Genomic DNA, 13,294 nt, shown 5'->3' on the forward strand with positions numbered 1-13,294 from the left:
AGTCCTCAGTGCAGCTTGTGGTACATACTGATATGTTATCCTTGCACACACACACACACACACACACACACACACACACACACACACACACACAACCTCTGCTTCACACCTGTCAGGAAGAATGGAAGTACTCTACTGGTTAATGGTAACAATAAGCCCTTAAAGTACTGAGTGCTAAAAAAACAAAGAGAAATACTTGTTTCTTATACATAAATAGGGAGCTAAATTCAATTCAGACAAAAAGAAACATGTTTTACAATAAAAATACAAAACGCACCTGACAAACAAATACACTACATATTTCTAAAAAACTGTTTATCTTCTGCATTTACGATATTATAAATCCCAGAAGTACAAAGAATTGTGTCCTATGCACACAAAAAAATAAATCTTCCATGGACAAAAAATGTATTAACTGCAAGTACAAAAAAAGATATTCTACAAGTACGGCACAAAAAATATCACGTTAATTTTGTCAATATTTTTCTGCTGTTGTGTCAAGCTCAAATACACACACACACACACACACACACACACACACACACACACACACACACACACACACACACACACACACACACACACACACACACACACACACACACACACACACACACACACACACCTTGCAAAACGCCCTGTCTAAACCCAGGGCTCCCTTGGGTCTGATTAATGCTCTCTCTGCAGGACTCCCACTGAGGGATCAGTCTCACACACACAAACACACACACATGCTGCCACACACTGAGGGTAAAGCATGGAAGCTGCTAACAATGTATTTGCCTCCAGTGCTAACAAGGCGGGGGGACAGTTTCTATATCGTGAAGTGTTACTCCATCAGTGTGTGTGTGTGTGTGTGTGTGTGTGTGTGTGTGTGTGTTTGTGAGAGAAAGAGAGAGAATTTGCACCATACTTCCCCAGCAAATAAAAATAACATGCTGTCAGACCACTCGGTAATAAAGTTACTGTTTCTTCCTCAAAGAGCAATTTCTCTCCCGCTGCTTTAACCAGAGTTACTGAATGGGATTCAGCTGCACTAACGCATATTTTCGAAAACGCGTCCACACACCACGAGAAGCCAAACTGTGGGAACCTCGTCATTCCGTTTTTTTAAGCTCATCTAAGAATGATTCATCTCACAAAGCAATGTGCAATTATCTCCCCCAGGAACAATCCCTGTCTGGGTAGTAAGAGGCAGTCAACAGTTTTTAACCGAGTGATTTGGCTGGATGCTAGAAACATACCTGTTTCCTCAAGAACAGATATTTGCTTCCGATGTATTTTAAAATAACTCAGATTGTTACCCGGATATCTTATTTAGAGCGGTCAGGTGTTTCATTTTCAGATTTTTGGATTCCTGACAGTGATGATGCTTTCACTCTCTGTGACGACAATTGGAAATAAAAAATGAACCCTCTGACGTCTTTTATTAAAATTACCCGCACACTGTTAAATGATTATAGCCCATGATTATAGATGAACATTTCAGTCAGCTTGACATCATCAGACGGTGGGGTATGCACCAAGGAAGAACCCATTGAAATCTGATGCGCATCTGGATCATGATCCAAATTTAGAAGTATTTTTAGGAGGGCTGATCTTTGTTGAGTTACTCTATGCTAAGAAATGCGTCTTTATTGGAATGGACATTTTGACTATTTTATTGAACAGTTTACAGAAAATTTGCTCTCAATACATGACTTCAATATGGTGATTAAGTGACAAATCAGCCGTGGTGGAGGTATGCGCTCTCCCATTGCCCTTCTCGTTTGTTTGTGTGGTTGTTTCTTTGTTTGCAGGATTATCCAAAAACTGTTGATTTTCACCAAACTTGGTGGAGGAATGGAGCCTGGCGAGAGCCCATTAAATTTAGGTGTCGATGCACATTAAAGGGGGAATCAAGCTTTCTTTCTTCTTTTCAGCGTTTTTGTAAATTTTTCAGTGAATACTGCAAAGATCCTGATTCCCCACTGTTAAGTAGTAGTTTTAGAAAAACTGACTAGACATGATATGCAGGAGTGTTCTGCCTTGCCGGAGGTACTTCCCTCTAAAACTTTAGTTTTTAAATCTTTCAACTTTTCTTAGGTGATGAGGAAACGACATAAACAACTCTGTGAGCATTAAGTATAGCAGTACAGTAGTTTTACTATAGAAACCCTTTTGTTACCATGGCAACACATATTTCATGAACATGCCTTACCCGTAAAACCCATGTTGAAGGCTCGTAAAGAAGACGAGACAGTGACTATTATGCATCAGGCTTTAATGAATAAGGAAAAGAATTGTGATTTATGTTATAGCCTTTTTTATTCATTTGATCATGGCACCCCATAAACACACTTTTCTCCAAGCTGAAAGTACATGTCAGGAGCAGCCATTATCCCTCGACTTGAGGAGCATGAACTCACATCTACACACAAGCACTTGGACTCTTCTTCCGCTTAAGAAAAATGTACAGTAGTTATTTCTTTTTCACTTCACTGTCTTTAACCCTCTTCCTGTCTACTGCTGCTAACAAGGCAAACGGGAGAAGAGACAGGCCTGTTATGGTTCACTAGCTACGAGGCAAGTGAAATGTGAGAGGATGGGAGTGTGTGAGTGGTATATACTGTAAGCGAGTATGTGTGTGTATATACAGTAGAAGACAGAACGGAGAAAGGAAGTCGGGCCTGTGTGTGTGTGTGTGTGTGTGTGTGTGTATGTGTGTGTGTGTGTGTGCAAAATAGAGAGAGCAGGTTGCCTAAGTCCAGTTTCCCTCATTGCTTTTTACACCAATTGATTATAACTTGAGTGACAAGTGAGAGGAAACAACACCTCAGCCTGCTGCTGTCAGCTTATGCGAATAACTGCCTCTCCACTCTCGCTCTCTCTCTTTGTCTCTCTCCCTCTCTCCGACATGCCCTCCTTCCTTTCCCTGTCACCGTTTCACTTCCTCATAACATTTCGGGAACCTTTCCTCCTGCCCCCGCCGGACACGAGGTTAGGTAAGAGGACACTTGAAACAATGAGACAGGCCTTTATTTTAAATTCCTGATCTGAAAGTCACACAGCAGTTTATTAAGAGCTGAGCATCAGAACGCAGAGTCAGATAGATCAATAGAAAGATGGTGGAGCTCGCCTGTCACCTTCAAGCCATCAGGCCTGTTACATATCATAATCGCCCGGCGTCGGCGGGTGCCTGCATACCTTGTTGGTGAGCAGAGCCAAGAGGGGGCGGAGAGCGAAAGCTGCTTACAATGGGACTGCTGTGTTGCCATGGTGACTGTCTTTGCATTGAATCAATAGAAAAAAGAGATTCTTGGATTTCACACAAGTCTTTCTTTCTCTCAGTCCTATAGTTTATTTCTTTCCTCCGGCAGGCTTTCCTTCTGTCTCGCTGCCTGTGATGTGTATACATTCAGGCACACACAAACACAACAACCGACAATCTTTTTTCTTCTTAAGGGACTGAAGGGAAAATACAAAGAATCAGGCCAGGTACAGAAATATAATATTTCTGGTATGGTTAAAAAAACTGATATGGACAAAATGGAGGAATGTCAAGGTGGCAGCAACTTTTGACACAGCCCATGGTCGCCTTTGAAAACTGGCAGGTCACGTCTCAAAGTCTTACATCAGAACCTCAAAGACCTCAGGTTTCCCCTTCATTCACTGTGCTACAAACACCTCCGTCTTTTTCTTCACCCGTTCCTGATGAGTAGATAATGATAAAAGTGTAAGGTCTTGTATGATGTGTCATTCCAATTATCCTTTGATGCAAATTAAGATGGAGTGTTAGCGATTAGCAGGTTCCCGTCATAGAATTATGGATGGATAGAAAGGATCCTCGGTGCAGGATCATGATAATTATTCCGTAGCAGGTGCCTGATCAGTGGGAATGAGATTGTTTTATGTGCTAAAGCCACTGTGAGACATATATTTTCAGAGCGCTACATGATTAACACAGCTACGACTTGGATGCTCGGCTAAATGAAACCTTCGCCATGGTAACAGATCAGTTTTGTGGGCTGTACCTTTGCCATGGCAACGTTGTGTAATAGTCTACAGTCACCACCTAATGAGTGCCAGCTAGTTGACCATTTTAGCTCTGTTAAAGTGACTGAAATACCGATGGAATTATTTCTTGCATGTGTAGGTGGAGAGGATGCAACAGCAGGTAGTTTTGTCTCGGAATCCTAATGACAGCAACACATTAAAGATTTACACACATACACAGACGGCATACAAATTCACAGACGGTACTTTTACTGCTATTGCAAAGGGTTCACTTCAGTCCAAGCTTACCCAGCAGCCTCTGTGACACGACAGATCGGGAGGGAGAGGGATTGCAAGACTAGCGGGCTGTGCGCACTGTATGCAAACACCAGGGGGAAATGAGATTTGGCCATTGTGGTGGCGACACTGACAGAACACTCGTTTACCTCCTTGACTGGCCCACAAATTCAAGTTGTATGAGTGGCATGTGAAAAATAAATATATTAATACGACTTCTGCTCTCAAATCTGTCGTCCTCGCTCACTCTTGCTCTCTATTTTTTCTCTGCCCTCTTTTTGAAAATGGGGGTTGGGGGGGAGGAAATTCCATTTGAACAAGTGAGCCTCTGCATCGCTCGTGGGGGAGACTGCCTGAGTAAGAACACACAAAAGAGAGAGAGTGAGAGAGAGAGGAGGAGAGGAGGGAGGGGGAGAACGTGAGAGGTGTCATCCATGCCCCAGACGTTGCGTCTGTAACAAGAACACGGCGGGCGTTCCGCCAATGGAAGCTCGCGCTTGGGCCGACGCACGGAGGGTTTCCACGGCTACCCCCTACCTTCCATCCCATCAGTCCTTCCCATTACCCTCTCTTTCTCTCCTCTACTCTACCCCCCGCCTCTGCCTCGGAATAAAAGTCAAATGGCTAATAAACACAGCGCTTGGCTGTTCCCGGTGACATAGCCATGGTTGGTCAATTTGTCTGGATTCACCCACGCAGCTGCAGACGTGACACACATGCACAAATACACGTAAACATGCATGATGTCACTCTCACTGAAGAGCTTCTTAGCTTCAGCATCACATCGACTGTTACTATAGTGTACAATATGGTCTTCAAAACTGGATACAGACTAGATCCATGTATTCTTGATATGAAAGTATATTGGAAAAAAAGGTTTTCAATTTACAGAGTGGAGTGAATACAGCTAAAAGGTCCTTTAAATGTCATTCTACAGAGTTACGCTGTGTCATGGCACACTGGTCCAGTGCACTGCTGGACAGTTGCCACCTCCTCACTCTCCGGCTGCACCCACTCTCTCTGCCAAGCAATCAAAGAGATTTAATGCTTTGAGTTTTTATTAAATTACATGTGTAGGCTACAGGCTTCTGTCCAGTGTGCAAGTCCAGTACTGCTCCCCCGGCAGTGACGTTGCATGCATTTAATAGTGTTGCCCTTTATCAAGAATATACAATTTACTACTTAAGCACTGTCCACCAGGAAAAGAAAAAAAAAATAACGCCACGTATTGTACACTGTATAAAGAATCTCTGGTCCTGTTTAAAAGATCTGTCTGTCCTCTACCACGTCTCTTTTAAAAAGTAATCTTCAAGTGCACCGTGTCCTTATCTCTGCATTTGAAATGTAAAATGAGCTGCTAGGTAGAATGAGATCACATCAACTGTGCAACGGTGTTTTTGAAAAAGTTGTGTGATATCATTTGAAATATGACAGCCTCAGGCATACAGAGTCAAATAAGGGTCACTAATATTTTGTGCTTGTGCAACGATTTCACAGCCTGCAGTTGTATATCATCTTTTTGTGTGTGTGTGTAAAAAAGTATGCGCAATTCTGAATGTGTGAATTTGTAATAAAGAAAAACACGCACCCACATGCAAATGAATGAAAGCCTTTTCACACGCGCACAAAGTTGTTGTAAAAGCGCTACATTTTATCATGCATTTGAATTTCACACATTCACTTACATTTGGGTGTATGCAATTTTTTACATGTGTATAATTGTTTATATACAATTGCAGGCTGCGAAATTATTCACAATAAATAAACACTGACCCTTATTTGACTCCTGAGAGGCAGCGGTCTGTGAAAATTAGTGTGTGTTCGGTCATACAGAAAATACTAGTCCTTGCATGACAAACAGAAGTGCAAGTACATTTATAGCTGTGCATGAGTGCGTGTCTATTTGTAAATACATGCAATCACAAATGTGATTACGCAGAACGCATACAAACGTTTGTGTATTGCTTGTATCAGGGTTTGCAAGCATATGTTTTTGTTTTTATTCTAGTGGATAAAATTCTACATTTTCACCTGCATTCGGATGTTTGATGTGAGTGCAGAGAGGTGGCCCGCTCGACTGCTGTGAGAAGTGGCACGCTGGGATCATTAATCAGACTCGACGGCACAGTGGGTAGCAGGCAGGCCACAGGAGAACGCTAATGCATGCAAATGTATACTCGTTTTGGGGGCAGGTTGAGCCAAGGACAGAACCTAGCCAGCAACAGAGCGGGGAGAGAGAGAGAGAGCGAGCGTATCACATATCACGGGTGTGGGTGCCTAGTCATTGTGCTGTGGTCCAGTGCAACTGAAGCATGAATAGGGTCTAAATCAACATGACAGTGGAGAAAATGTAAAACAGGCAAATCGTGCAGGAAACACAAAAGCTAACAGGCAAATCCAGAACAGGACCCTTCATTGCTTTAAAGGCTTAGATAAGATGTATTACGTTGTGATTTGGAATCACAATAACCTATCACATCTCATATCAGCAGCTATATTATCCCCCCCCGATGTCTTAGCATGCGATATGAGGATTGTCAAACAAGCTCCTTAAGCCAGACATCACTTAACGTAGCAAATGTCTGAGTAAGAGCTGATTTGCTGCCAACCGAGGCCACAGCTTAGTATCCCACCCCTTATTATTCTGCTCCATCCCTGAGCCTCATTATGGCTGGGATTGTACCTTGGTGGAGATAACCTTGTATGACTTTTTGAGATGAACCTTTTTACAAAAAGGAGCTTAGGAAAGTGAATGGAGCGATGATATCGATGCCGGTGGGCGTCAGCGGTCGCTCCCTCCCACCACCATCGATATCAGCATGTAACAGACGTACGATAAAACCTTTTCTCTTTGTGAGGTTTGACATATAATATAGGCGACATATAAAACTGAAGTTTAAGAGCCTGACAAATACAGAACAGTTTTTGAGACAATTCCTTCCATTTAGCTATTGAAATGTTATTGCTAATGTAAAAAAATCTCCTGGTGGCCCTCTGTGGTATAGCACTTTAAAGCACTTTTCAGATGATGGGGGTACGTCCATTTATGTATACAGCCTACGGAGCTATTAAGTTTAAGCTAATGCAAATGTTAGAACTTATTGAGTGTGTGCAAACTTTGTATCAAGCTGAGTTTTTAATGTTTGCAGATGATTCCTTTCCTCTGCATTTGTAATATAATGCTAGTTATGGGGCCATCACCCAATCGTTAATGTGCAAACTCCAAACTACGTCATTAGGACAAGATGGCAGCATTCAGGATATTTTGGCTTCATTTCTGGCTAATGGAAGGAAGTTGAGACGTGGTGTTCATCGTTATATAAACAGTCTACAGTCTTGTACCTGTACAAGGTGGGGTGGATGATAATGAATGCTCATGTGCATCATAACCTCCCAGTGTGTTGAGTTGATGCTCCGAAATAATGTTGCATTTTGGATTAGTTAATGTAATAGATAGATGGATTAATCTCAGCAGTACAGTTTGCTCTTCCTTGGCTTCCTGACTTCTTTGTTAGTCAATTATTATATGCCCCAGTGTCCCAGTGACATGTCCCAGGAAAATATCTATCACAGAGCTCATGGCTCATGTATCAAGGTTTCACTCTCACTTTTCCCTGGATACATGGAGAGATGGAGGAAGGGATGAAAAGATGGAGTGAATGAGCATTGTTCTGCTCTTGCAAACAGGCCATTTAGGGAGATACCCTGGAGAGCAGAGCTTTTTCAAGGTTGCATCCCGCTCCAGTAGCTACCTCAGTGTGTGTGTGTGTGTGTGTGCGAGCGAGCATGCCTGAGTGCATGTAGTCCTCTGGGTCTCAATAACGTTCAGTCAGGCTGATATCACTCTCCATGTGTGCGTGTGTGTGAGTGTGAGTTTGTGCTCGGCCAAGTGCCAGAGGTTCCCACAAGTCTCCCAGGTCAGGCTGGGGGTCAACAGCTGTTGGCTAAGAATGTTCTCTGTGTTCATGGTGCCTGGCACGTGAGCACGGCCTGGACATGTGGGAAGTATGAAGTCCATGACAGTAGCCTCGACAGTAGCCCAGTGTACGTAAATGATCAAGTGATGTGCAATTTTAGGAGTGTTAGTATAGATGTGGATTATTACTGATACGGAGGTCAAGACCATAAAAACATTGACGGAGATCATTATGGTTTCAAAGCGTTGTATTGAACCAAAAATGTATTTGTGTGGATGTGGCTTAAGATCACACAGTGGGGCAGCATTATTCCAGCTTTGGTTCAGTGTAAACAAGCTAAACCAGCATAATGAGGGCTCAGTATGGCTGGATCTCTGTTTAAAGGAGGCTACTGTTATTGTTCTGTGCAAAATGAATAATCCTTGCAAAGACTTATGGGATATGACTGTATTTGCTTGTATGATTCACCCAAGTTCACCCTCACAAGTAGCTGTGTGTTATTTGATAGAAAAGTCAATGCAGACAAACGACAGCATCGGTTTCAATGCGGCTGCTCAGTCATAAAACTCGACAGGAAAGAGAGACTGCAGCAGTTTGGTTGTGACTTTTAATCTAAGAGGTTAATGCAGGAGATTTCATTTCTGTCCGTGCACTGTTCTCTCCTGCTCAGCATTGTTAAAATATATTATTCCACCGCCCTCGCTCCTTGTTTTTATTGTTTGTTATTCGAGCAAGAAGTATATGGAAATTGGCCTGAAGGATTTCACGGGTTGGCAATTTGCATCTCCAATCAATGCCAGGACTCTACTAAATCTATGTGAGCCTTGTGTGCAAAATCATGTTTTTATAGATTGGAGCAAAGGCTTACGAAGAAACCAGACAAAGCAAAGTTAGAGCCATTATTTCTTTGCATTGTAAATATTTCCTGCGGGCAGAGATGGCAACACCATACAAATGAAGTCACAGGAGAAAGAAAAATTAATTAACAGAAGAAAGTAGGGGAAAAGAACAGTGCGGCTTCAGTTTGATGTTTTTCTTTTTTTTTAAACTCAAAAGACTTCTCCTGTGCTGTTGTGACGAGGCAGTGTGGATTACACTATTTAATCCCTGACATTGCTTCTCTCTCTCTCTCTGCGCTTCTGGGACCATTTTAAGGAACCTTACTTGGACTTGTCAGACACACACACACAAAACAACAATGTAAGGTGTAACACAAAGTGCAGACAGCCGGGCGACCCTGGCCTGTCCGATGCGAGGCAGAGGAGAGAGAAAGAATTAATTCTGTAGCACTTTGCCCCTGGAAGAAACGTTCGAGCTAAACTGAAGCAGTGACCCTGAGCCAACTGGTCTTTTTCCAAGAAAGGCACTGGTGTTTGGTTTGTAACTCAAGGGTAAAATGATTCTTGAAAAATACTCTGTTTTTCCTTTTTTAACCAAATGACCAGTAACATTATTCATAAGATCTGTGCCCGTAGGCGAAACTCCTCCCCCCTCCTGTAATTCTCAAACATATATGTGATGATATGTATGATATAAATTCATCTTAAAACAACGCTCTTGTGCTGATATTACTCCAGGTGCATATTCTACGAAGCCGGGCTGCAAACAATACAACTAAATCTTTGAATTCAAGTCACACATTGTGGTTAATACAGAAAGTTGTGGTCATTAGTGATGCTTCCCAAAGAGTTTCTTTATATTGTTGTTTACTTAGTCCTGACCAGGCAGCACCTGAAGGCTGGTACTTTGAGCTGTGACTAATGCACGGACAGCTGAGTCACCACAATTAAATGACCAAAAATAAATTCCACCAACACATCCCTCCACCTCGTATCTACTCCGACTCGACCAGTTAATGGTAGTTAAAAGGAAATACCCCCCCCCCCCTAATGAAGGAGATGTGACGCTGTTTTGATGTTGTATCTCTCCCCCTATGGAGAAGTCGTCATGTAGCCTGAAACATCACAACAAGTTCTGCAGTCTCTTTATATTGGATTCGGGGTGATGTGTGGGTGGGATGATTGTGCTGCTCTGGCTGAAAAGAAAATATAAAGAGAAAGGGGGAAAGAAGATTTCTAAAGAGTCTAAATAGACACAAATGATGCACTGACTTGCTGTTTGAATGGGATGATTCACTTCTCTGACAATGTGAAGACTCTCTTAAAGGACAAACTCAAGTACAGAGCTGCCTGAGGCTGGAGAGTTCTGAGCACTGAGATAAATATATGTGTGTGTGTGTGTTAGTGTTTTTGTGGAGGGGGGAGTGGGGCATCAGGCTTCTTTCTGCGATGCTAGCAGGCCCGCCTACTCTGAGTCAGGCTGACCAGCTCGAATAGTGTCAAAACATCCCTGCTTGTTGAGGGTATGTTGTGTTGTGTTAGTGAGCACGACTGCTACACACAAAGTGTCAAGATTATATCTTTGCTGCACATAACAAGAACTGTAAACCCTCAAGCAGATTGGCATGTGAGCACTTCCCACTTTGGATCATAGATTCTACAGACTGATGACGCATCTCTTCTTCCTTCCAGAATGCAGAAATTAAGCCTAAATATCCCAGATAGTAACTTCACCATCTAGCGCTGATGAAGTCATTTGTAGCCAGAGTCGCACAGTAGCAAGCCGGGAAGAGAGCAGCGATATCAGAGTTGCAATCACGAGTCATTCTCAGCAGTCAATCACGATGTTTCACCATGTTTTTATAGCATAGCATAACTAAAAACATCTTTGTATACAGTCGGTTGGGATATTAAACCGTGCAAAAAGTGTGTGAAGTGGCAGATGACGGAGATGACAGAGACGAAATAAAATCAAATAAAAAGCTGCATCACCAATTGGTTTGTTCAGCCAAAGATCTACTTACAAAATCAGAGATTAAAATAAGATTTGCTTTTTATAGTTTAGCTCAGCATCATAGGAAATCTCATATTTGATGCCAGAATATTTCTTAGCCGAGCCCAGTCACTTCCCAATGCGTGGCCTGGTTGCTTGGCAACCGTTAAAATTACGACAAGTCTCCCGGAAATAAGTCGCTCTCTCATCTAACATCTAACAAGAAAGTAAATAAGCATCTTTCCTGAATGTCAAATTATTACTTGAGAAACTAGGTCAGCCAACATGTTAGCAGTTTGGAAATGAAATGAACAAGTATTTGTGTGAGCTTTGAAGAAAGTTAGTTTTCACTATTATGTACTGCTTCCAGGCAATTGCAACATCCTCCTTTAATAAAGTTAGAAGAGGAGAAAAGCTCTCACCGTCTCCTGCCTATTCAGTGTTTATATTTTAAGTGACACATCTACAAGTGACTCCTCAAGCAATGTGCAGATGATGCCATCTTGATTTTTTCAAATCTTAGGATGGATCTTTGGCTTTTGTTTTCTACTGGGCAGAATGTGTGTCTGGACTGTGCAAAAGCCTCAAGTGTATGTGGACTAATGAACCCACTGAGGACACTTACATTGTCCCCATGTTGCCTTTCTCTGGCAGATAGCCCTGGGTCTTCTGAGTGTACAGCTGCTCTAACACAGCCACGGAGGAGGCTGAGGGACAGAGGCATTTGCTGCAAATGGCCTTTATAGCCTGCTATGAGAAAACACAACTTTACTCAGTCCATGATTCTCTGTGATTTTTAAACAATGTTCTCTGGCTTAAGGAGAATATTTCACATCCGGCCCTTAAACCACCAGAAACACACTGCAGCCGACCCTGCGAGTTTTTGCTCTAGGGATCAATAAACTGCAGTGTTACATTATAGCACCATGGCTAGCTATGCTTAGTTATACACAATCATACAAAACAGTTATCCAGGATGACTTGTAGCAGGCAGGTAAGGGCTCACAGTTCGACTGAAGTACATTGGATTCTGTGGTGCTTATGTCATCTTTCCGGTTACGCCACCATGACTCTACACCACCGAACACTCCTGTGGGTTACAGATAGGGTCTGCGGTCACTTAAGAGCCCTTTGCTGATCCACTGCAGAGCATTACGTGACCTGGCTGCTTGGAGAAAGGACAGACGTAAGCTTAAAATATCTGCCGGGCTTGACACAGCACTGCTCCAGCTGCACTCTGTAATTACCAGCAGTGCAATCAGCAGACTTGTTAATTTCCCCTGACTGACAGCCACTGACGGCTCAGTTGCAGAAAATGCACTGGTACAGCTTCATAAGTAAATGGAACTGACGTCCTGAAACATTCCTCGGCCTGGGAGGCTGCACTCAGGAAAGTGCGTATTATTGGGAGCACATGACGACACAGATACATCTTCCATCTTCATTGAAACAACAACAAAGCAAAAACGAAACCGATTAAATAGGTAACATGAAATACTGCATTGCTGAGCCATCTCTCTGCAAAGCCCTCATTTTACGTAACATGTTTGCGGTGCCGTGAGAGGTGCCGCCGAGAGGGCCAACACACTGAAGCACTTTCTGGTTCTGCAGAGGTATTGATTTAAGCGTAAGGGCAGTATGAAGCAGAGTAGACAGTCCACTGGCAAAGTAATTGGGCTAAGTGAGCCAGCAGAACTGGCCCAGATAAGTAGGTCACTTAATAGGTTGTTTACGGCGGAGATTTGACGTGATGCATGAGAGAGCAGGCGGTGTGGGGGTCCGGCTGCTGGACGTGGCCACGACTTCAGAAATGTTTTAGGTGCCACCTCATCGATTCACACAGAGGTTTGCTTCTCTTCTTTTTGACACACTTTATAAATGTCATGTTGTATTGATGATGCTGTTATTGACGTCCAAGCCTCTGCAGCCACTCTAGCACTTCTGTGAGGATGATGTATTGGAGTCACAGTGATGCTTTCAAGCATATAGTGCACATAAAGATAGACGACATGATAACTCCCCAAAAGTGAAAACATCTCAATCCCCCCTGGTGTTTGGATGCAGTATAGGTCATAAACCTGACCTCCGACAAAAAATCCCAAATTGTTCTGTTAAGTTGGGATTTTATTCGTTATTTGATGCTTTAAAAATGTCATGATTGACAGCTGACACTGACTCATTATTGGTCAAGAGCACGTATTAATACATTAACACTTGAACATACATTATTATGATTAGAACTACCTTAAATGAAATAAATATTTGACCTGTAT

Source organism: Paralichthys olivaceus, chromosome 23 (assembly GCF_024713975.1).
Source record: "Paralichthys olivaceus isolate ysfri-2021 chromosome 23, ASM2471397v2, whole genome shotgun sequence".
Lineage (NCBI taxonomy): Eukaryota > Metazoa > Chordata > Actinopteri > Pleuronectiformes > Paralichthyidae > Paralichthys > Paralichthys olivaceus.